Source organism: Anomaloglossus baeobatrachus, chromosome 7 (genome assembly GCF_048569485.1).
Source record: "Anomaloglossus baeobatrachus isolate aAnoBae1 chromosome 7, aAnoBae1.hap1, whole genome shotgun sequence".
In the NCBI taxonomy this organism is placed as follows: Eukaryota; Metazoa; Chordata; class Amphibia; order Anura; family Aromobatidae; genus Anomaloglossus; species Anomaloglossus baeobatrachus.
This window is the reverse complement of record NC_134359.1, coordinates 197959968-197983912: the sequence shown is the minus strand read 5'-3', so window position 1 is coordinate 197983912 and position 23945 is coordinate 197959968. Positions and strand designations below refer to the sequence as shown.

The following is a 23945-nucleotide window of genomic DNA, read 5'->3' as shown; positions in this document are numbered from 1 at the left end:
ATCCCAGATAGCATTTGCATTAGTTTGTCTCTAGACATCAGATGACACTGAAGATCAAATAAGGCCACTCTACCAGAAGCTGCTTTACTATCGGTGAGTAGGAAAAGAGGTGCTGTGGCTTAGTTGGTTAAAGTGCCTGTCTAGTAAACAGGAGATCCTGAGTTCGAATCTCAGCAGTGCCTTCTTTTCATAGTCCCGATATAGAAGTTTCGATTTTTAAAGGGCACCTTTCATAGTGAGAGACTAATGTCAAATTTGTCTTTCTCACATCTCTGAGATAGTTGAATGAAGGAATTATAAATATGTGCTGTCTAAGTGCTCAGAAGGAAGAAGATGTCATGCGATGTAGGATGGCACCAAGCATGCCAAATAAAAACAGTGGTTTTCTTTTGCCAGATTGAAATGCTTCCATGCGCATCTCTCCCTGCTAGAAAAGTTTGATAGCAGTCTTCTTGAACAGTGAAAGGGCAAGAAAACAACAAGAACAAAGATGGAAGTCAAAACCATGCATAAACAGCTCAATCCATAGACTGTATTGTTAATGCATCACCTGAACTTCACAGCCAACTTCTCTGCCCAAAAACGTAGAAACCAGACCATAAGATCTGAAGAGCATTTTGATGAGTCTTTGCTTTTTCACTGAAGATTTTAAGTTGGCCTCTAACGGAGTGGGCCTTATCTCTTCTCCTTCATTGTCTGGTGTCTGGAGTTGGACTAAGGCACTCCTTACCAGTCATAAACCAATGCTCAATCTGGCAAAATAAAACCCACCGTTTTTATTTGGCATGCCTGATGCAATCCTACATCGGATGACGTCTTCTCTTTTATATGCACTTAGACAGCACAGATTTATGAATCCTTCATTGCACTATCTCAGAGATTTGAGAAGGTCAAATATCCACCACCTGGGTTCTAAATGGAAACTAAGCTTTTCAACACGGAAGAAGGAGATTAAACCGACGAGGATGGGATTCGAACCCATGCATGCAGAGCACAAAGGATTAGCAGTCCATCGCCTTAACCACTCGGCCACCTCGTCTACATCACAAACCTGAAATCAGGTGATATGATCTGATGAGGATTTTGACCAGTCTGTGCAATTGAGCTAAAGATTGTGTATCGGCCTCTGGCAAAATGGACCTTATCACATCTCCTACACTGGATAATGTCAAGAGTTAGACTAGCTCAAACCATATCAGAAATGAGCTAATGCTCAGGGTTTTTAATAACAGTATTTTTACTAAAGATTGAATGTCGTGTCTGTATTGAAGCCCTGAAAATTGGTTTATCCCAGATAGCATTTGCATTAGTTTGTCTCTAGACATCAGATGACACTGAAGATCAAATAAGGCCACTCTACCAGAAGCTGCTTTACTATCAGTGAGTAGGAAAAGAGGTGCTGTGGCTTAGTTGGTTAAAGTGCCTGTCTAGTAAACAGGAGATCCTGAGTTCGAATCTCAGCAGTGCCTTCTTTTCATAGTCCCGATATAGAAGTTTCGATTTTTAAAGGGCACCTTTCATAGTGAGAGACTAATGTCAAATTTGTCTTTCTCACATCTCTGAGATAGTTGAATGAAGGAATTATAAATATGTGCTGTCTAAGTGCTCAGAAGGAAGAAGATGTCATGCGATGTAGGATGGCACCAAGCATGCCAAATAAAAACAGTGGTTTTCTTTTGCCAGATTGAAATGCTTCCATGCGCATCTCTCCCTGCTAGAAAAGTTTGATAGCAGTCTTCTTGAACAGTGAAAGGGCAAGAAAACAACAAGAACAAAGATCGAAGTCAAAACCATGCATAAACAGCTCAATCCATAGACTGTATTGTTAATGCATCACCTGAACTTCACAGCCAACTTCTCTGCCCAAAAACGTAGAAACCAGACCATAAGATCTGAAGAGCATTTTGATGAGTCTTTGCTTTTTCACTGAAGATTTTAAGTTGGCCTCTAACGGAGTGGGCCTTATCTCTTCTCCTTCATTGTCTGGTGTCTGGAGTTGGACTAAGGCAATCCTTACCAGTCATAAACCAATGCTCAATCTGGCAAAATAAAACCCACCGTTTTTATTTGGCATGCCTGATGCAATCCTACATCGGATGACGTCTTCTCTTTTATATGCACTTAGACAGCACAGATTTATGAATCCTTCATTGCACTATCTCAGAGATTTGAGAAGGTCAAATATCCACCACCTGGGTTCTAAATGGAAACTAAGCTTTTCAACACGGAAGAAGGAGATTAAACCGACGAGGATGGGATTCGAACCCATGCATGCAGAGCACAATGGATTAGCAGTCCATCGCCTTAACCACTCGGCCACCTCGTCTACATCATAAACCTGAAATCAGGTGATATGATCTGATGAGGATTTTGACAAGTCTGTGCAATTGAGCTAAAGATTGTGTATCGGCCTCTGGCAAAATGGACCTTATCACATCTCCTACACTGGATAATGTCAAGAGTTAGACTAGCTCAAACCATATCAGAAATGAGCTAATGCTCAGGGTTTTTAATAACAGTATTTTTACTAAAGATTGAATGTCGTGTCTGTAATGAAGCCCTGAAAATTGGTTTATCCCAGATAGCATTTGCATTAGTTTGTCTCTAGACATCAGATGACACTGAAGATCAAATAAGGCCACTCTACCAGAAGCTGCTTTACTATCGGTGAGTAGGAAAAGAGGTGCTGTGGCTTAGTTGGTTAAAGTGCCTGTCTAGTAAACAGGAGATCCTGAGTTCGAATCTCAGCAGTGCCTTCTTTTCATAGTCCCGATATAGAAGTTTCGATTTTTAAAGGGCACCTTTCATAGTGAGAGACTAATGTCAAATTTGTCTTTCTCACATCTCTGAGATAGTTGAATGAAGGAATTATAAATATGTGCTGTCTAAGTGCTCAGAAGGAAGAAGATGTCATGCGATGTAGGATGGCACCAAGCATGCCAAATAAAAACAGTGGTTTTCTTTTGCCAGATTGAAATGCTTCCATGCGCATCTCTCCCTGCTAGAAAAGTTTGATAGCAGTCTTCTTGAACAGTGAAAGGGCAAGAAAACAACAAGAACAAAGATGGAAGTCAAAACCATGCATAAACAGCTCAATCCATAGACTGTATTGTTAATGCATCACCTGAACTTCACAGCCAACTTCTCTGCCCAAAAACGTAGAAACCAGACCATAAGATCTGAAGAGCATTTTGATGAGTCTTTGCTTTTTCACTGAAGATTTTAAGTTGGCCTCTAACGGAGTGGGCCTTATCTCTTCTCCTTCATTGTCTGGTGTCTGGAGTTGGACTAAGGCAATCCTTACCAGTCATAAACCAATGCTCAATCTGGCAAAATAAAACCCACCGTTTTTATTTGGCATGCCTGATGCAATCCTACATCGGATGACGTCTTCTCTTTTATATGCACTTAGACAGCACAGATTTATGAATCCTTCATTGCACTATCTCAGAGATTTGAGAAGGTCAAATATCCACCACCTGGGTTCTAAATGGAAACTAAGCTTTTCAACACGGAAGAAGGAGATTAAACCGACGAGGATGGGATTCGAACCCATGCATGCAGAGCACAATGGATTAGCAGTCCATCACCTTAACCACTCGGCCACCTCGTCTACATCACAAACCTGAAATCAGGTGATATGATCTGATGAGGATTTTGACCAGTCTGTGCAATTGAGCTAAAGATTGTGTATCGGCCTCTGGCAAAATGGACCTTATCACATCTCCTACACTGGATAATGTCAAGAGTTAGACTAGCTCAAACCATATCAGAAATGAGCTAATGCTCAGGGTTTTTAATAACAGTATTTTTACTAAAGATTGAATGTCGTGTCTGTATTGAAGCCCTGAAAATTGGTTTATCCCAGATAGCATTTGCATTAGTTTGTCTCTAGACATCAGATGACACTGAAGATCAAATAAGGCCACTCTACCAGAAGCTGCTTTACTATCGGTGAGTAGGAAAAGAGGTGCTGTGGCTTAGTTGGTTAAAGTGCCTGTCTAGTAAACAGGAGATCCTGAGTTCGAATCTCAGCAGTGCCTTCTTTTCATAGTCCCGATATAGAAGTTTCGATTTTTAAAGGGCACCTTTCATAGTGAGAGACTAATGTCAAATTTGTCTTTCTCACATCTCTGAGATAGTTGAATGAAGGAATTATAAATATGTGCTGTCTAAGTGCTCAGAAGGAAGAAGATGTCATGCGATGTAGGATGGCACCAAGCATGCCAAATAAAAACAGTGGTTTTCTTTTGCCAGATTGAAATGCTTCCATGCGCATCTCTCCCTGCTAGAAAAGTTTGATAGCAGTCTTCTTGAACAGTGAAAGGGCAAGAAAACAACAAGAACAAAGATGGAAGTCAAAACCATGCATAAACAGCTCAATCCATAGACTGTATTGTTAATGCATCACCTGAACTTCACAGCCAACTTCTCTGCCCAAAAACGTAGAAACCAGACCATAAGATCTGAAGAGCATTTTGATGAGTCTTTGCTTTTTCACTGAAGATTTTAAGTTGGCCTCTAACGGAGTGGGCCTTATCTCTTCTCCTTCATTGTCTGGTGTCTGGAGTTGGACTAAGGCAATCCTTACCAGTCATAAACCAATGGTCAATCTGGCAAAATAAAACCCACCGTTTTTATTTGGCATGCCTGATGCAATCCTACATCGGATGACGTCTTCTCTTTTATATGCACTTAGACAGCACAGACTTAAGAATCCTTCATTGCACTATCTCAGAGATTTGAGAAGGTCAAATATCCACCAACTGGGTTCTAAATGGAAACTAAGCTTTTCAACACGGAAGAAGGAGATTAAACCGACGAGGATGGGATTCGAACCCATGCATGCAGAGCACAATGGATTAGCAGTCCATCGCCTTAACCACTCGGCCACCTCGTCTACATCACAAACCTGAAATCAGGTGATATGATCTGATGAGGATTTTGACCAGTCTGTGCAATTGAGCTAAAGATTGTGTATCGGCCTCTGGCAAAATGGACCTTATCACATCTCCTACACTGGATAATGTCAAGAGTTAGACTAGCTCAAACCATATCAGAAATGAGCTAATGCTCAGGGTTTTTAATAACAGTATTTTTACTAAAGATTGAATGTCGTGTCTGTATTGAAGCCCTGAAAATTGGTTTATCCCAGATAGCATTTGCATTAGTTTGTCTCTAGACATCAGATGACACTGAAGATCAAATAAGGCCACTCTACCAGAAGCTGCTTTACTATCGGTGAGTAGGAAAAGAGGTGCTGTGGCTTAGTTGGTTAAAGTGCCTGTCTAGTAAACAGGAGATCCTGAGTTCGAATCTCAGCAGTGCCTTCTTTTCATAGTCCCGATATAGAAGTTTCGATTTTTAAAGGGCACCTTTCATAGTGAGAGACTAATGTCAAATTTGTCTTTCTCACATCTCTGAGATAGTTGAATGAAGGAATTATAAATATGTGCTGTCTAAGTGCTCAGAAGGAAGAAGATGTCATGCGATGTAGGATGGCACCAAGCATGCCAAATAAAAACAGTGGTTTTCTTTTGCCAGATTGAAATGCTTCCATGCGCATCTCTCCCTGCTAGAAAAGTTTGATAGCAGTCTTCTTGAACAGTGAAAGGGCAAGAAAACAACAAGAACAAAGATCGAAGTCAAAACCATGCATAAACAGCTCAATCCATAGACTGTATTGTTAATGCATCACCTGAACTTCACAGCCAACTTCTCTGCCCAAAAACGTAGAAACCAGACCATAAGATCTGAAGAGCATTTTGATGAGTCTTTGCTTTTTCACTGAAGATTTTAAGTTGGCCTCTAACGGAGTGGGCCTTATCTCTTCTCCTTCATTGTCTGGTGTCTGGAGTTGGACTAAGGCAATCCTTACCAGTCATAAACCAATGGTCAATCTGGCAAAATAAAACCCACCGTTTTTATTTGGCATGCCTGATGCAATCCTACATCGGATGACGTCTTCTCTTTTATATGCACTTAGACAGCACAGACTTAAGAATCCTTCATTGCACTATCTCAGAGATTTGAGAAGGTCAAATATCCACCAACTGGGTTCTAAATGGAAACTAAGCTTTTCAACACGGAAGAAGGAGATTAAACCGACGAGGATGGGATTCGAACCCATGCATGCAGAGCACAATGGATTAGCAGTCCATCGCCTTAACCACTCGGCCACCTCGTCTACATCACAAACCTGAAATCAGGTGATATGATCTGATGAGGATTTTGACCAGTCTGTGCAATTGAGCTAAAGATTGTGTATCGGCCTCTGGCAAAATGGACCTTATCACATCTCCTACACTGGATAATGTCAAGAGTTAGACTAGCTCAAACCATATCAGAAATGAGCTAATGCTCAGGGTTTTTAATAACAGTATTTTTACTAAAGATTGAATGTCGTGTCTGTATTGAAGCCCTGAAAATTGGTTTATCCCAGATAGCATTTGCATTAGTTTGTCTCTAGACATCAGATGACACTGAAGATCAAATAAGGCCACTCTACCAGAAGCTGCTTTACTATCGGTGAGTAGGAAAAGAGGTGCTGTGGCTTAGTTGGTTAAAGTGCCTGTCTAGTAAACAGGAGATCCTGAGTTCGAATCTCAGCAGTGCCTTCTTTTCATAGTCCCGATATAGAAGTTTCGATTTTTAAAGGGCACCTTTCATAGTGAGAGACTAATGTCAAATTTGTCTTTCTCACATCTCTGAGATAGTTGAATGAAGGAATTATAAATATGTGCTGTCTAAGTGCTCAGAAGGAAGAAGATGTCATGCGATGTAGGATGGCACCAAGCATGCCAAATAAAAACAGTGGTTTTCTTTTGCCAGATTGAAATGCTTCCATGCGCATCTCTCCCTGCTAGAAAAGTTTGATAGCAGTCTTCTTGAACAGTGAAAGGGCAAGAAAACAACAAGAACAAAGATCGAAGTCAAAACCATGCATAAACAGCTCAATCCATAGACTGTATTGTTAATGCATCACCTGAACTTCACAGCCAACTTCTCTGCCCAAAAACGTAGAAACCAGACCATAAGATCTGAAGAGCATTTTGATGAGTCTTTGCTTTTTCACTGAAGATTTTAAGTTGGCCTCTAACGGAGTGGGCCTTATCTCTTCTCCTTCATTGTCTGGTGTCTGGAGTTGGACTAAGGCAATCCTTACCAGTCATAAACCAATGGTCAATCTGGCAAAATAAAACCCACCGTTTTTATTTGGCATGCCTGATGCAATCCTACATCGGATGACGTCTTCTCTTTTATATGCACTTAGACAGCACAGACTTAAGAATCCTTCATTGCACTATCTCAGAGATTTGAGAAGGTCAAATATCCACCAACTGGGTTCTAAATGGAAACTAAGCTTTTCAACACGGAAGAAGGAGATTAAACCGACGAGGATGGGATTCGAACCCATGCATGCAGAGCACAATGGATTAGCAGTCCATCGCCTTAACCACTCGGCCACCTCGTCTACATCACAAACCTGAAATCAGGTGATATGATCTGATGAGGATTTTGACCAGTCTGTGCAATTGAGCTAAAGATTGTGTATCGGCCTCTGGCAAAATGGACCTTATCACATCTCCTACACTGGATAATGTCAAGAGTTAGACTAGCTCAAACCATATCAGAAATGAGCTAATGCTCAGGGTTTTTAATAACAGTATTTTTACTAAAGATTGAATGTCGTGTCTGTATTGAAGCCCTGAAAATTGGTTTATCCCAGATAGCATTTGCATTAGTTTGTCTCTAGACATCAGATGACACTGAAGATCAAATAAGGCCACTCTACCAGAAGCTGCTTTACTATCGGTGAGTAGGAAAAGAGGTGCTGTGGCTTAGTTGGTTAAAGTGCCTGTCTAGTAAACAGGAGATCCTGAGTTCGAATCTCAGCAGTGCCTTCTTTTCATAGTCCCGATATAGAAGTTTCGATTTTTAAAGGGCACCTTTCATAGTGAGAGACTAATGTCAAATTTGTCTTTCTCACATCTCTGAGATAGTTGAATGAAGGAATTATAAATATGTGCTGTCTAAGTGCTCAGAAGGAAGAAGATGTCATGCGATGTAGGATGGCACCAAGCATGCCAAATAAAAACAGTGGTTTTCTTTTGCCAGATTGAAATGCTTCCATGCGCATCTCTCCCTGCTAGAAAAGTTTGATAGCAGTCTTCTTGAACAGTGAAAGGGCAAGAAAACAACAAGAACAAAGATCGAAGTCAAAACCATGCATAAACAGCTCAATCCATAGACTGTATTGTTAATGCATCACCTGAACTTCACAGCCAACTTCTCTGCCCAAAAACGTAGAAACCAGACCATAAGATCTGAAGAGCATTTTGATGAGTCTTTGCTTTTTCACTGAAGATTTTAAGTTGGCCTCTAACGGAGTGGGCCTTATCTCTTCTCCTTCATTGTCTGGTGTCTGGAGTTGGACTAAGGCAATCCTTACCAGTCATAAACCAATGGTCAATCTGGCAAAATAAAACCCACCGTTTTTATTTGGCATGCCTGATGCAATCCTACATCGGATGACGTCTTCTCTTTTATATGCACTTAGACAGCACAGACTTAAGAATCCTTCATTGCACTATCTCAGAGATTTGAGAAGGTCAAATATCCACCAACTGGGTTCTAAATGGAAACTAAGCTTTTCAACACGGAAGAAGGAGATTAAACCGACGAGGATGGGATTCGAACCCATGCATGCAGAGCACAATGGATTAGCAGTCCATCGCCTTAACCACTCGGCCACCTCGTCTACATCACAAACCTGAAATCAGGTGATATGATCTGATGAGGATTTTGACCAGTCTGTGCAATTGAGCTAAAGATTGTGTATCGGCCTCTGGCAAAATGGACCTTATCACATCTCCTACACTGGATAATGTCAAGAGTTAGACTAGCTCAAACCATATCAGAAATGAGCTAATGCTCAGGGTTTTTAATAACAGTATTTTTACTAAAGATTGAATGTCGTGTCTGTATTGAAGCCCTGAAAATTGGTTTATCCCAGATAGCATTTGCATTAGTTTGTCTCTAGACATCAGATGACACTGAAGATCAAATAAGGCCACTCTACCAGAAGCTGCTTTACTATCGGTGAGTAGGAAAAGAGGTGCTGTGGCTTAGTTGGTTAAAGTGCCTGTCTAGTAAACAGGAGATCCTGAGTTCGAATCTCAGCAGTGCCTTCTTTTCATAGTCCCGATATAGAAGTTTCGATTTTTAAAGGGCACCTTTCATAGTGAGAGACTAATGTCAAATTTGTCTTTCTCACATCTCTGAGATAGTTGAATGAAGGAATTATAAATATGTGCTGTCTAAGTGCTCAGAAGGAAGAAGATGTCATGCGATGTAGGATGGCACCAAGCATGCCAAATAAAAACAGTGGTTTTCTTTTGCCAGATTGAAATGCTTCCATGCGCATCTCTCCCTGCTAGAAAAGTTTGATAGCAGTCTTCTTGAACAGTGAAAGGGCAAGAAAACAACAAGAACAAAGATGGAAGTCAAAACCATGCATAAACAGCTCAATCCATAGACTGTATTGTTAATGCATCACCTGAACTTCACAGCCAACTTCTCTGCCCAAAAACGTAGAAACCAGACCATAAGATCTGAAGAGCATTTTGATGAGTCTTTGCTTTTTCACTGAAGATTTTAAGTTGGCCTCTAACGGAGTGGGCCTTATCTCTTCTCCTTCATTGTCTGGTGTCTGGAGTTGGACTAAGGCAATCCTTACCAGTCATAAACCAATGCTCAATCTGGCAAAATAAAACCCACCGTTTTTATTTGGCATGCCTGATGCAATCCTACATCGGATGACGTCTTCTCTTTTATATGCACTTAGACAGCACAGATTTATGAATCCTTCATTGCACTATCTCAGAGATTTGAGAAGGTCAAATATCCACCACCTGGGTTCTAAATGGAAACTAAGCTTTTCAACACGGAAGAAGGAGATTAAACCGACGAGGATGGGATTCGAACCCATGCATGCAGAGCACAATGGATTAGCAGTCCATCGCCTTAACCACTCGGCCACCTCGTCTACATCACAAACCTGAAATCAGGTGATATGATCTGATGAGGATTTTGACCAGTCTGTGCAATTGAGCTAAAGATTGTGTATCGGCCTCTGGCAAAATGGACCTTATCACATCTCCTACACTGGATAATGTCAAGAGTTAGACTAGCTCAAACCATATCAGAAATGAGCTAATGCTCAGGGTTTTTAATAACAGTATTTTTACTAAAGATTGAATGTCGTGTCTGTATTGAAGCCCTGAAAATTGGTTTATCCCAGATAGCATTTGCATTAGTTTGTCTCTAGACATCAGATGACACTGAAGATCAAATAAGGCCACTCTACCAGAAGCTGCTTTACTATCGGTGAGTAGGAAAAGAGGTGCTGTGGCTTAGTTGGTTAAAGTGCCTGTCTAGTAAACAGGAGATCCTGAGTTCGAATCTCAGCAGTGCCTTCTTTTCATAGTCCCGATATAGAAGTTTCGATTTTTAAAGGGCACCTTTCATAGTGAGAGACTAATGTCAAATTTGTCTTTCTCACATCTCTGAGATAGTTGAATGAAGGAATTATAAATATGTGCTGTCTAAGTGCTCAGAAGGAAGAAGATGTCATGCGATGTAGGATGGCACCAAGCATGCCAAATAAAAACAGTGGTTTTCTTTTGCCAGATTGAAATGCTTCCATGCGCATCTCTCCCTGCTAGAAAAGTTTGATAGCAGTCTTCTTGAACAGTGAAAGGGCAAGAAAACAACAAGAACAAAGATCGAAGTCAAAACCATGCATAAACAGCTCAATCCATAGACTGTATTGTTAATGCATCACCTGAACTTCACAGCCAACTTCTCTGCCCAAAAACGTAGAAACCAGACCATAAGATCTGAAGAGCATTTTGATGAGTCTTTGCTTTTTCACTGAAGATTTTAAGTTGGCCTCTAACGGAGTGGGCCTTATCTCTTCTCCTTCATTGTCTGGTGTCTGGAGTTGGACTAAGGCAATCCTTACCAGTCATAAACCAATGGTCAATCTGGCAAAATAAAACCCACCGTTTTTATTTGGCATGCCTGATGCAATCCTACATCGGATGACGTCTTCTCTTTTATATGCACTTAGACAGCACAGACTTAAGAATCCTTCATTGCACTATCTCAGAGATTTGAGAAGGTCAAATATCCACCAACTGGGTTCTAAATGGAAACTAAGCTTTTCAACACGGAAGAAGGAGATTAAACCGACGAGGATGGGATTCGAACCCATGCATGCAGAGCACAATGGATTAGCAGTCCATCGCCTTAACCACTCGGCCACCTCGTCTACATCACAAACCTGAAATCAGGTGATATGATCTGATGAGGATTTTGACCAGTCTGTGCAATTGAGCTAAAGATTGTGTATCGGCCTCTGGCAAAATGGACCTTATCACATCTCCTACACTGGATAATGTCAAGAGTTAGACTAGCTCAAACCATATCAGAAATGAGCTAATGCTCAGGGTTTTTAATAACAGTATTTTTACTAAAGATTGAATGTCGTGTCTGTATTGAAGCCCTGAAAATTGGTTTATCCCAGATAGCATTTGCATTAGTTTGTCTCTAGACATCAGATGACACTGAAGATCAAATAAGGCCACTCTACCAGAAGCTGCTTTACTATCGGTGAGTAGGAAAAGAGGTGCTGTGGCTTAGTTGGTTAAAGTGCCTGTCTAGTAAACAGGAGATCCTGAGTTCGAATCTCAGCAGTGCCTTCTTTTCATAGTCCCGATATAGAAGTTTCGATTTTTAAAGGGCACCTTTCATAGTGAGAGACTAATGTCAAATTTGTCTTTCTCACATCTCTGAGATAGTTGAATGAAGGAATTATAAATATGTGCTGTCTAAGTGCTCAGAAGGAAGAAGATGTCATGCGATGTAGGATGGCACCAAGCATGCCAAATAAAAACAGTGGTTTTCTTTTGCCAGATTGAAATGCTTCCATGCGCATCTCTCCCTGCTAGAAAAGTTTGATAGCAGTCTTCTTGAACAGTGAAAGGGCAAGAAAACAACAAGAACAAAGATCGAAGTCAAAACCATGCATAAACAGCTCAATCCATAGACTGTATTGTTAATGCATCACCTGAACTTCACAGCCAACTTCTCTGCCCAAAAACGTAGAAACCAGACCATAAGATCTGAAGAGCATTTTGATGAGTCTTTGCTTTTTCACTGAAGATTTTAAGTTGGCCTCTAACGGAGTGGGCCTTATCTCTTCTCCTTCATTGTCTGGTGTCTGGAGTTGGACTAAGGCAATCCTTACCAGTCATAAACCAATGGTCAATCTGGCAAAATAAAACCCACCGTTTTTATTTGGCATGCCTGATGCAATCCTACATCGGATGACGTCTTCTCTTTTATATGCACTTAGACAGCACAGATTTATGAATCCTTCATTGCACTATCTCAGAGATTTGAGAAGGTCAAATATCCACCACCTGGGTTCTAAATGGAAACTAAGCTTTTCAACACGGAAGAAGGAGATTAAACCGACGAGGATGGGATTCGAACCCATGCATGCAGAGCACAATGGATTAGCAGTCCATCGCCTTAACCACTCGGCCACCTCGTCTACATCACAAACCTGAAATCAGGTGATATGATCTGATGAGGATTTTGACCAGTCTGTGCAATTGAGCTAAAGATTGTGTATCGGCCTCTGGCAAAATGGACCTTATCACATCTCCTACACTGGATAATGTCAAGAGTTAGACTAGCTCAAACCATATCAGAAATGAGCTAATGCTCAGGGTTTTTAATAACAGTATTTTTACTAAAGATTGAATGTCGTGTCTGTATTGAAGCCCTGAAAATTGGTTTATCCCAGATAGCATTTGCATTAGTTTGTCTCTAGACATCAGATGACACTGAAGATCAAATAAGGCCACTCTACCAGAAGCTGCTTTACTATCGGTGAGTAGGAAAAGAGGTGCTGTGGCTTAGTTGGTTAAAGTGCCTGTCTAGTAAACAGGAGATCCTGAGTTCGAATCTCAGCAGTGCCTTCTTTTCATAGTCCCGATATAGAAGTTTCGATTTTTAAAGGGCACCTTTCATAGTGAGAGACTAATGTCAAATTTGTCTTTCTCACATCTCTGAGATAGTTGAATGAAGGAATTATAAATATGTGCTGTCTAAGTGCTCAGAAGGAAGAAGATGTCATGCGATGTAGGATGGCACCAAGCATGCCAAATAAAAACAGTGGTTTTCTTTTGCCAGATTGAAATGCTTCCATGCGCATCTCTCCCTGCTAGAAAAGTTTGATAGCAGTCTTCTTGAACAGTGAAAGGGCAAGAAAACAACAAGAACAAAGATCGAAGTCAAAACCATGCATAAACAGCTCAATCCATAGACTGTATTGTTAATGCATCACCTGAACTTCACAGCCAACTTCTCTGCCCAAAAACGTAGAAACCAGACCATAAGATCTGAAGAGCATTTTGATGAGTCTTTGCTTTTTCACTGAAGATTTTAAGTTGGCCTCTAACGGAGTGGGCCTTATCTCTTCTCCTTCATTGTCTGGTGTCTGGAGTTGGACTAAGGCAATCCTTACCAGTCATAAACCAATGCTCAATCTGGCAAAATAAAACCCACCGTTTTTATTTGGCATGCCTGATGCAATCCTACATCGGATGACGTCTTCTCTTTTATATGCACTTAGACAGCACAGATTTATGAATCCTTCATTGCACTATCTCAGAGATTTGAGAAGGTCAAATATCCAGCACCTGGGTTCTAAATGGAAACTAAGCTTTTCAACACGGAAGAAGGAGATTAAACCGACGAGGATGGGATTCGAACCCATGCATGCAGAGCACAATGGATTAGCAGTCCATCGCCTTAACCACTCGGCCACCTCGTCTACATCACAAACCTGAAATCAGGTGATATGATCTGATGAGGATTTTGACCAGTCTGTGCAATTGAGCTAAAGATTGTGTATCGGCCTCTGGCAAAATGGACCTTATCACATCTCCTACACTGGATAATGTCAAGAGTTAGACTAGCTCAAACCATATCAGAAATGAGCTAATGCTCAGGGTTTTTAATAACAGTATTTTTACTAAAGATTGAATGTCGTGTCTGTATTGAAGCCCTGAAAATTGGTTTATCCCAGATAGCATTTGCATTAGTTTGTCTCTAGACATCAGATGACACTGAAGATCAAATAAGGCCACTCTACCAGAAGCTGCTTTACTATCGGTCAGTAGGAAAAGAGGTGCTGTGGCTTAGTTGGTTAAAGTGCCTGTCTAGTAAACAGGAGATCCTGAGTTCGAATCTCAGCAGTGCCTTCTTTTCATAGTCCCGATATAGAAGTTTCGATTTTTAAAGGGCACCTTTCATAGTGAGAGACTAATGTCAAATTTGTCTTTCTCACATCTCTGAGATAGTTGAATGAAGGAATTATAAATATGTGCTGTCTAAGTGCTCAGAAGGAAGAAGATGTCATGCGATGTAGGATGGCACCAAGCATGCCAAATAAAAACAGTGGTTTTCTTTTGCCAGATTGAAATGCTTCCATGCGCATCTCTCCCTGCTAGAAAAGTTTGATAGCAGTCTTCTTGAACAGTGAAAGGGCAAGAAAACAACAAGAACAAAGATGGAAGTCAAAACCATGCATAAACAGCTCAATCCATAGACTGTATTGTTAATGCATCACCTGAACTTCACAGCCAACTTCTCTGCCCAAAAACGTAGAAACCAGACCATAAGATCTGAAGAGCATTTTGATGAGTCTTTGCTTTTTCACTGAAGATTTTAAGTTGGCCTCTAACGGAGTGGGCCTTATCTCTTCTCCTTCATTGTCTGGTGTCTGGAGTTGGACTAAGGCAATCCTTACCAGTCATAAACCAATGCTCAATCTGGCAAAATAAAACCCACCGTTTTTATTTGGCATGCCTGATGCAATCCTACATCGGATGACGTCTTCTCTTTTATATGCACTTAGACAGCACAGATTTATGAATCCTTCATTGCACTATCTCAGAGATTTGAGAAGGTCAAATATCCACCACCTGGGTTCTAAATGGAAACTAAGCTTTTCAACACGGAAGAAGGAGATTAAACCGACGAGGATGGGATTCGAACCCATGCATGCAGAGCACAATGGATTAGCAGTCCATCGCCTTAACCACTCGGCCACCTCGTCTACATCACAAACCTGAAATCAGGTGATATGATCTGATGAGGATTTTGACCAGTCTGTGCAATTGAGCTAAAGATTGTGTATCGGCCTCTGGCAAAATGGACCTTATCACATCTCCTACACTGGATAATGTCAAGAGTTAGACTAGCTCAAACCATATCAGAAATGAGCTAATGCTCAGGGTTTTTAATAACAGTATTTTTACTAAAGATTGAATGTCGTGTCTGTATTGAAGCCCTGAAAATTGGTTTATCCCAGATAGCATTTGCATTAGTTTGTCTCTAGACATCAGATGACACTGAAGATCAAATAAGGCCACTCTACCAGAAGCTGCTTTACTATCGGTGAGTAGGAAAAGAGGTGCTGTGGCTTAGTTGGTTAAAGTGCCTGTCTAGTAAACAGGAGATCCTGAGTTCGAATCTCAGCAGTGCCTTCTTTTCATAGTCCCGATATAGAAGTTTCGATTTTTAAAGGGCACCTTTCATAGTGAGAGACTAATGTCAAATTTGTCTTTCTCACATCTCTGAGATAGTTGAATGAAGGAATTATAAATATGTGCTGTCTAAGTGCTCAGAAGGAAGAAGATGTCATGCGATGTAGGATGGCACCAAGCATGCCAAATAAAAACAGTGGTTTTCTTTTGCCAGATTGAAATGCTTCCATGCGCATCTCTCCCTGCTAGAAAAGTTTGATAGCAGTCTTCTTGAACAGTGAAAGGGCAAGAAAACAACAAGAACAAAGATGGAAGTCAAAACCATGCATAAACAGCTCAATCCATAGACTGTATTGTTAATGCATCACCTGAACTTCACAGCCAACTTCTCTGCCCAAAAACGTAGAAACCAGACCATAAGATCTGAAGAGCATTTTGATGAGTCTTTGCTTTTTCACTGAAGATTTTAAGTTGGCCTCTAACGGAGTGGGCCTTATCTCTTCTCCTTCATTGTCTGGTGTCTGGAGTTGGACTAAGGCAATCCTTACCAGTCATAAACCAATGCTCAATCTGGCAAAATAAAACCCACCGTTTTTATTTGGCATGCCTGATGCAATCCTACATCGGATGACGTCTTCTCTTTTATATGCACTTAGACAGCACAGACTTATGAATCCTTCATTGCACTATCTCAGAGATTTGAGAAGGTCAAATATCCACCACCTGGGTTCTAAATGGAAACTAAGCTTTTCAACACGGAAGAAGGAGATTAAACCGACGAGGATGGGATTCGAACCCATGCATGCAGAGCACAATGGATTAGCAGTCCATCGCCTTAACCACTCGGCCACCTCGTCTACATCACAAACCTGAAATCAGGTGATATGATCTGATGAGGATTTTGACCAGTCTGTGCAATTGAGCTAAAGATTGTGTATCGGCCTCTGGCAAAATGGACCTTATCACATCTCCTACACTGGATAATGTCAAGAGTTAGACTAGCTCAAACCATATCAGAAATGAGCTAATGCTCAGGGTTTTTAATAACAGTATTTTTACTAAAGATTGAATGTCGTGTCTGTATTGAAGCCCTGAAAATTGGTTTATCCCAGATAGCATTTGCATTAGTTTGTCTCTAGACATCAGATGACACTGAAGATCAAATAAGGCCACTCTACCAGAAGCTGCTTTACTATCGGTGAGTAGGAAAAGAGGTGCTGTGGCTTAGTTGGTTAAAGTGCCTGTCTAGTAAACAGGAGATCCTGAGTTCGAATCTCAGCAGTGCCTTCTTTTCATAGTCCCGATATAGAAGTTTCGATTTTTAAAGGGCACCTTTCATAGTGAGAGACTAATGTCAAATTTGTCTTTCTCACATCTCTGAGATAGTTGAATGAAGGAATTATAAATATGTGCTGTCTAAGTGCTCAGAAGGAAGAAGATGTCATGCGATGTAGGATGGCACCAAGCATGCCAAATAAAAACAGTGGTTTTCTTTTGCCAGATTGAAATGCTTCCATGCGCATCTCTCCCTGCTAGAAAAGTTTGATAGCAGTCTTCTTGAACAGTGAAAGGGCAAGAAAACAACAAGAACAAAGATGGAAGTCAAAACCATGCATAAACAGCTCAATCCATAGACTGTATTGTTAATGCATCACCTGAACTTCACAGCCAACTTCTCTGCCCAAAAACGTAGAAACCAGACCATAAGATCTGAAGAGCATTTTGATGAGTCTTTGCTTTTTCACTGAAGATTTTAAGTTGGCCTCTAACGGAGTGGGCCTTATCTCTTCTCCTTCATTGTCTGGTGTCTGGAGTTGGACTAAGGCAATCCTTACCAGTCATAAACCAATGCTCAATCTGGCAAAATAAAACCCACCGTTTTTATTTGGCATGCCTGATGCAATCCTACATCGGATGACGTCTTCTCTTTTATATGCACTTAGACAGCACAGACTTATGAATCCTTCATTGCACTATCTCAGAGATTTGAGAAGGTCAAATATCCACCACCTGGGTTCTAAATTGAAACTAAGCTTTTCAACACGGAAGAAGGAGATTAAACCGACGAGGATGGGATTCGAACCCATGCATGCAGAGCACAATGGATTAGCAGTCCATCGCCTTAACCACTCGGCCACCTCGTCTACATGACAAACCTGAAATCAGGTGATATGATCTGATGAGGATTTTGACCAGTCTGTGCAATTGAGCTAAAGATTGTGTATCGGCCTCTGGCAAAATGGACCTTATCACATCTCCTACACTGGATAATCTCAAGAGTTAGACTAGCTCAAACCATATCAGAAATGAGCTAATGCTCAGGGTTTTTAATAACAGTATTTTTACTAAAGATTGAATGTCGTGTCTGTATTGAAGCCCTGAAAATTGGTTTATCCCAGATAGCATTTGCATTAGTTTGTCTCTAGACATCAGATGACACTGAAGATCAAATAAGGCCACTCTACCAGAAGCTGCTTTACTATCGGTCAGTAGGAAAAGAGGTGCTGTGGCTTAGTTGGTTAAAGTGCCTGTCTAGTAAACAGGAGATCCTGAGTTCGAATCTCAGCAGTGCCTTCTTTTCATAGTCCCGATATAGAAGTTTCGATTTTTAAAGGGCACCTTTCATAGTGAGAGACTAATGTCAAATTTGTCTTTCTCACATCTCTGAGATAGTTGAATGAAGGAATTATAAATATGTGCTGTCTAAGTGCTCAGAAGGAAGAAGATGTCATGCGATGTAGGATGGCACCAAGCATGCCAAATAAAAACAGTGGTTTTCTTTTGCCAGATTGAAATGCTTCCATGCGCATCTCTCCCTGCTAGAAAAGTTTGATAGCAGTCTTCTTGAACAGTGAAAGGGCAAGAAAACAACAAGAACAAAGATGGAAGTCAAAACCATGCATAAACAGCTCAATCCATAGACTGTATTGTTAATGCATCACCTGAACTTCACAGCCAACTTCTCTGCCCAAAAACGTAGAAACCAGACCATAAGATCTGAAGAGCATTTTGATGAGTCTTTGCTTTTTCACTGAAGATTTTAAGTTGGCCTCTAACGGAGTGGGCCTTATCTCTTCTCCTTCATTGTCTGGTGTCTGGAGTTGGACTAAGGCAATCCTTACCAGTCATAAACCAATGCTCAATCTGGCAAAATAAAACCCACCGTTTTTATTTGGCATGCCTGATGCAATCCTACATCGGATGACGTCTTCTCTTTTATATGCACTTAGACAGCACAGATTTATGAATCCTTCATTGCACTATCTCAGAGATTTGAGAAGGTCAAATATCCACCACCTGGGTTCTAAATGGAAACTAAGCTTTTCAACACGGAAGAAGGAGATTAAACCGACGAGGATGGGATTCGAACCCATGCATGCAGAGCACAATGGATTAGCAGTCCATCGCCTTAACCACTCGGCCACCTCGTCTACATGACAAACCTGAAATCAGGTGATATGATCTGATGAGGATTTTGACCAGTCTGTGCAATTGAGCTAAAGATTGTGTATCGGCCTCTGGCAAAATGGACCTTATCACATCTCCTACACTGGATAATGTCAAGAGTTAGACTAGCTCAAACCATATCAGAAATGAGCTAATGCTCAGGGTTTTTAATAACAGTATTTTTACTAAAGATTGAATGTCGTGTCTGTATTGAAGCCCTGAAAATTGGTTTATCCCAGATAGCATTTCCATTAGTTTGTCTCTAGACATCAGATGACACTGAAGATCAAATAAGGCCACTCTACCAGAAGCTGCTTTACTATCAGTGAGTAGGAAAAGAGGTGCTGTGGCTTAGTTGGTTAAAGTGCCTGTCTAGTAAACAGGAGATCCTGAGTTCGAATCTCAGCAGTGCCTTCTTTTCATAGTCCCGATATAGAAGTTTCGATTTTTAAAGGGCACCTTTCATAGTGAGAGACTAATGTCAAATTTGTCTTTCTCACATCTCTGAGATAGTTGAATGAAGGAATTATAAATATGTGCTGTCTAAGTGCTCAGAAGGAAGAAGATGTCATGCGATGTAGGATGGCACCAAGCATGCCAAATAAAAACAGTGGTTTTCTTTTGCCAGATTGAAATGCTTCCATGCGCATCTCTCCCTGCTAGAAAAGTTTGATAGCAGTCTTCTTGAACAGTGAAAGGGCAAGAAAACAACAAGAACAAAGATGGAAGTCAAAACCATGCATAAACAGCTCAATCCATAGACTGTATTGTTAATGCATCACCTGAACTTCACAGCCAACTTCTCTGCCCAAAAACGTAGAAACCAGACCATAAGATCTGAAGAGCATTTTGATGAGTCTTTGCTTTTTCACTGAAGATTTTAAGTTGGCCTCTAACGGAGTGGGCCTTATCTCTTCTCCTTCATTGTCTGGTGTCTGGAGTTGGACTAAGGCAATCCTTACCAGTCATAAACCAATGCTCAATCTGGCAAAATAAAACCCACCGTTTTTATTTGGCATGCCTGATGCAATCCTACATCGGATGACGTCTTCTCTTTTATATGCACTTAGACAGCACAGATTTATGAATCCTTCATTGCACTATCTCAGAGATTTGAGAAGGTCAAATATCCACCACCTGGGTTCTAAATTGAAACTAAGCTTTTCAACACGGAAGAAGGAGATTAAACCGACGAGGATGGGATTCGAACCCATGCATGCAGAGCACAATGGATTAGCAGTCCATCGCCTTAACCACTCGGCCACCTCGTCTACATGACAAACCTGAAATCAGGTGATATGATCTGATGAGGATTTTGACCAGTCTGTGCAATTGAGCTAAAGATTGTGTATCGGCCTCTGGCAAAATGGACCTTATCACATCTCCTACACTGGATAATCTCAAGAGTTAGACTAGCTCAAACCATATCAGAAATGAGCTAATGCTCAGGGTTTTTAATAACAGTATTTTTACTAAAGATTGAATGTCGTGTCTGTATTGAAGCCCTGAAAATTGGTTTATCCCAGATAGCATTTGCATTAGTTTGTCTCTAGACATCAGATGACACTGAAGATCAAATAAGGCCACTCTACCAGAAGCTGCTTTACTATCGGTCAGTAGGAAAAGAGGTGCTGTGGCTTAGTTGGTTAAAGTGCCTGTCTAGTAAACAGGAGATCCTGAGTTCGAATCTCAGCAGTGCCTTCTTTTCATAGTCCCGATATAGAAGTTTCGATTTTTAAAGGGCACCTTTCATAGTGAGAGACTAATGTCAAATTTGTCTTTCTCACATCTCTGAGATAGTTGAATGAAGGAATTATAAATATGTGCTGTCTAAGTGCTCAGAAGGAAGAAGATGTCATGCGATGTAGGATGGCACCAAGCATGCCAAATAAAAACAGTGGTTTTCTTTTGCCAGATTGAAATGCTTCCATGCGCATCTCTCCCTGCTAGAAAAGTTTGATAGCAGTCTTCTTGAACAGTGAAAGGGCAAGAAAACAACAAGAACAAAGATGGAAGTCAAAACCATGCATAAACAGCTCAATCCATAGACTGTATTGTTAATGCATCACCTGAACTTCACAGCCAACTTCTCTGCCCAAAAACGTAGAAACCAGACCATAAGATCTGAAGAGCATTTTGATGAGTCTTTGCTTTTTCACTGAAGATTTTAAGTTGGCCTCTAACGGAGTGGGCCTTATCTCTTCTCCTTCATTGTCTGGTGTCTGGAGTTGGACTAAGGCAATCCTTACCAGTCATAAACCAATGCTCAATCTGGCAAAATAAAACCCACCGTTTTTATTTGGCATGCCTGATGCAATCCTACATCGGATGACGTCTTCTCTTTTATATGCACTTAGACAGCACAGATTTATGAATCCTTCATTGCACTATCTCAGAGATTTGAGAAGGTCAAATATCCACCACCTGGGTTCTAAATTGAAACTAAGCTTTTCAACACGGAAGAAGGAGATTAAACCGACGAGGATGGGATTCGAACCCATGCATGCAGAGCACAATGGATTAGCAGTCCATCGCCTTAACCACTCGGCCACCTCGTCTACATGACAAACCTGAAATCAGGTGATATGATCTGATGAGGATTTTGACCAGTCTGTGCAATTGAGCTAAAGATTGTGTATCGGCCTCTGGCAAAATGGACCTTATCACATCTCCTACACTGGATAATCTCAAGAGTTAGACTAGCTCAAACCATATCAGAAATGAGCTAATGCTCAGGGTTTTTAATAACAGTATTTTTACTAAAGATTGAATGTCGTGTCTGTATTGAAGCCCTGAAAATTGGTTTATCCCAGATAGCATTTGCATTAGTTTGTCTCTAGACATCAGATGACACTGAAGATCAAATAAGGCCACTCTACCAGAAGCTGCTTTACTATCGGTCAGTAGGAAAAGAGGTGCTGTGGCTTAGTTGGTTAAAGTGCCTGTCTAGTAAACAGGAGATCCTGAGTTCGAATCTCAGCAGTGCCTTCTTTTCATAGTCCCGATATAGAAGTTTCGATTTTTAAAGGGCACCTTTCATAGTGAGAGACTAATGTCAAATTTGTCTTTCTCACATCTCTGAGATAGTTGAATGAAGGAATTATAAATATGTGCTGTCTAAGTGCTCAGAAGGAAGAAGATGTCATGCGATGTAGGATGGCACCAAGCATGCCAAATAAAAACAGTGGTTTTCTTTTGCCAGATTGAAATGCTTCCATGCGCATCTCTCCCTGCTAGAAAAGTTTGATAGCAGTCTTCTTGAACAGTGAAAGGGCAAGAAAACAACAAGAACAAAGATGGAAGTCAAAACCATGCATAAACAGCTCAATCCATAGACTGTATTGTTAATGCATCACCTGAACTTCACAGCCAACTTCTCTGCCCAAAAACGTAGAAACCAGACCATAAGATCTGAAGAGCATTTTGATGAGTCTTTGCTTTTTCACTGAAGATTTTAAGTTGGCCTCTAACGGAGTGGGCCTTATCTCTTCTCCTTCATTGTCTGGTGTCTGGAGTTGGACTAAGGCAATCCTTACCAGTCATAAACCAATGCTCAATCTGGCAAAATAAAACCCACCGTTTTTATTTGGCATGCCTGATGCAATCCTACATCGGATGACGTCTTCTCTTTTATATGCACTTAGACAGCACAGATTTATGAATCCTTCATTGCACTATCTCAGAGATTTGAGAAGGTCAAATATCCACCACCTGGGTTCTAAATGGAAACTAAGCTTTTCAACACGGAAGAAGGAGATTAAACCGACGAGGATGGGATTCGAACCCATGCATGCAGAGCACAATGGATTAGCAGTCCATCGCCTTAACCACTCGGCCACCTCGTCTACATGACAAACCTGAAATCAGGTGATATGATCTGATGAGGATTTTGACCAGTCTGTGCAATTGAGCTAAAGATTGTGTATCGGCCTCTGGCAAAATGGACCTTATCACATCTCCTACACTGGATAATGTCAAGAGTTAGACTAGCTCAAACCATATCAGAAATGAGCTAATGCTCAGGGTTTTTAATAACAGTATTTTTACTAAAGATTGAATGTCGTGTCTGTATTGAAGCCCTGAAAATTGGTTTATCCCAGATAGCATTTCCATTAGTTTGTCTCTAGACATCAGATGACACTGAAGATCAAATAAGGCCACTCTACCAGAAGCTGCTTTACTATCAGTGAGTAGGAAAAGAGGTGCTGTGGCTTAGTTGGTTAAAGTGCCTGTCTAGTAAACAGGAGATCCTGAGTTCGAATCTCAGCAGTGCCTTCTTTTCATAGTCCCGATATAGAAGTTTCGATTTTTAAAGGGCACCTTTCATAGTGAGAGACTAATGTCAAATTTGTCTTTCTCACATCTCTGAGATAGTTGAATGAAGGAATTATAAATATGTGCTGTCTAAGTGCTCAGAAGGAAGAAGATGTCATGCGATGTAGGATGGCACCAAGCATGCCAAATAAAAACAGTGGTTTTCTTTTGCCAGATTGAAATGCTTCCATGCGCATCTCTCCCTGCTAGAAAAGTTTGATAGCAGTCTTCTTGAACAGTGAAAGGGCAAGAAAACAACAAGAACAAAGATGGAAGTCAAAACCATGCATAAACAGCTCAATCCATAGACTGTATTGTTAATGCATCACCTGAACTTCACAGCCAACTTCTCTGCCCAAAAACGTAGAAACCAGACCATAAGATCTGAAGAGCATTTTGATGAGTCTTTGCTTTTTCACTGAAGATTTTAAGTTGGCCTCTAACGGAGTGGGCCTTATCTCTTCTCCTTCATTGTCTGGTGTCTGGAGTTGGACTAAGGCAATCCTTACCAGTCATAAACCAATGCTCAATCTGGCAAAATAAAACCCACCGTTTTTA

The 23945-nt window shown here is 40.8% G+C and overlaps 19 non-coding genes across 19 annotated transcripts; all 19 read left to right on the top strand.

The window, feature by feature from the left end:
* Nucleotides 1–108: 108 nt before the first annotated feature.
* Nucleotides 109–182, top strand: TRNAT-AGU (transfer RNA threonine (anticodon AGU)). Its single transcript has one exon. It is a non-coding gene; the product is annotated as a tRNA-Thr (tRNA).
* Nucleotides 183–1395: 1213 nt separating this feature from the next.
* On the top strand, nt 1396–1469 carry TRNAT-AGU (transfer RNA threonine (anticodon AGU)). The gene has a single exon. It is a non-coding gene; the product is annotated as a tRNA-Thr (tRNA).
* A 1213-nt stretch (nt 1470–2682) lies between these two features.
* TRNAT-AGU (transfer RNA threonine (anticodon AGU)) lies at nt 2683–2756 on the top strand. Its single transcript has one exon. It is a non-coding gene; the product is annotated as a tRNA-Thr (tRNA).
* A 1213-nt stretch (nt 2757–3969) lies between these two features.
* Nucleotides 3970–4043, top strand: TRNAT-AGU (transfer RNA threonine (anticodon AGU)). Its single transcript has one exon. It is a non-coding gene; the product is annotated as a tRNA-Thr (tRNA).
* A 1213-nt stretch (nt 4044–5256) lies between these two features.
* Nucleotides 5257–5330, top strand: TRNAT-AGU (transfer RNA threonine (anticodon AGU)). Its single transcript has one exon. It is a non-coding gene; the product is annotated as a tRNA-Thr (tRNA).
* Nucleotides 5331–6543: 1213 nt separating this feature from the next.
* TRNAT-AGU (transfer RNA threonine (anticodon AGU)) lies at nt 6544–6617 on the top strand. Its single transcript has one exon. It is a non-coding gene; the product is annotated as a tRNA-Thr (tRNA).
* A 1213-nt stretch (nt 6618–7830) lies between these two features.
* On the top strand, nt 7831–7904 carry TRNAT-AGU (transfer RNA threonine (anticodon AGU)). Its single transcript has one exon. It is a non-coding gene; the product is annotated as a tRNA-Thr (tRNA).
* A 1213-nt stretch (nt 7905–9117) lies between these two features.
* TRNAT-AGU (transfer RNA threonine (anticodon AGU)) lies at nt 9118–9191 on the top strand. Its single transcript has one exon. It is a non-coding gene; the product is annotated as a tRNA-Thr (tRNA).
* A 1213-nt stretch (nt 9192–10404) lies between these two features.
* On the top strand, nt 10405–10478 carry TRNAT-AGU (transfer RNA threonine (anticodon AGU)). Its single transcript has one exon. It is a non-coding gene; the product is annotated as a tRNA-Thr (tRNA).
* A 1213-nt stretch (nt 10479–11691) lies between these two features.
* Nucleotides 11692–11765, top strand: TRNAT-AGU (transfer RNA threonine (anticodon AGU)). Its single transcript has one exon. It is a non-coding gene; the product is annotated as a tRNA-Thr (tRNA).
* Nucleotides 11766–12978: 1213 nt separating this feature from the next.
* On the top strand, nt 12979–13052 carry TRNAT-AGU (transfer RNA threonine (anticodon AGU)). Its single transcript has one exon. It is a non-coding gene; the product is annotated as a tRNA-Thr (tRNA).
* Nucleotides 13053–14265: 1213 nt separating this feature from the next.
* On the top strand, nt 14266–14339 carry TRNAT-AGU (transfer RNA threonine (anticodon AGU)). Its single transcript has one exon. It is a non-coding gene; the product is annotated as a tRNA-Thr (tRNA).
* A 1213-nt stretch (nt 14340–15552) lies between these two features.
* Nucleotides 15553–15626, top strand: TRNAT-AGU (transfer RNA threonine (anticodon AGU)). The gene has a single exon. It is a non-coding gene; the product is annotated as a tRNA-Thr (tRNA).
* Nucleotides 15627–16839: 1213 nt separating this feature from the next.
* On the top strand, nt 16840–16913 carry TRNAT-AGU (transfer RNA threonine (anticodon AGU)). The gene has a single exon. It is a non-coding gene; the product is annotated as a tRNA-Thr (tRNA).
* A 1213-nt stretch (nt 16914–18126) lies between these two features.
* On the top strand, nt 18127–18200 carry TRNAT-AGU (transfer RNA threonine (anticodon AGU)). The gene has a single exon. It is a non-coding gene; the product is annotated as a tRNA-Thr (tRNA).
* A 1213-nt stretch (nt 18201–19413) lies between these two features.
* Nucleotides 19414–19487, top strand: TRNAT-AGU (transfer RNA threonine (anticodon AGU)). Its single transcript has one exon. It is a non-coding gene; the product is annotated as a tRNA-Thr (tRNA).
* A 1213-nt stretch (nt 19488–20700) lies between these two features.
* Nucleotides 20701–20774, top strand: TRNAT-AGU (transfer RNA threonine (anticodon AGU)). The gene has a single exon. It is a non-coding gene; the product is annotated as a tRNA-Thr (tRNA).
* Nucleotides 20775–21987: 1213 nt separating this feature from the next.
* Nucleotides 21988–22061, top strand: TRNAT-AGU (transfer RNA threonine (anticodon AGU)). The gene has a single exon. It is a non-coding gene; the product is annotated as a tRNA-Thr (tRNA).
* Nucleotides 22062–23274: 1213 nt separating this feature from the next.
* TRNAT-AGU (transfer RNA threonine (anticodon AGU)) lies at nt 23275–23348 on the top strand. Its single transcript has one exon. It is a non-coding gene; the product is annotated as a tRNA-Thr (tRNA).
* Nucleotides 23349–23945: the final 597 nt, after the last annotated feature.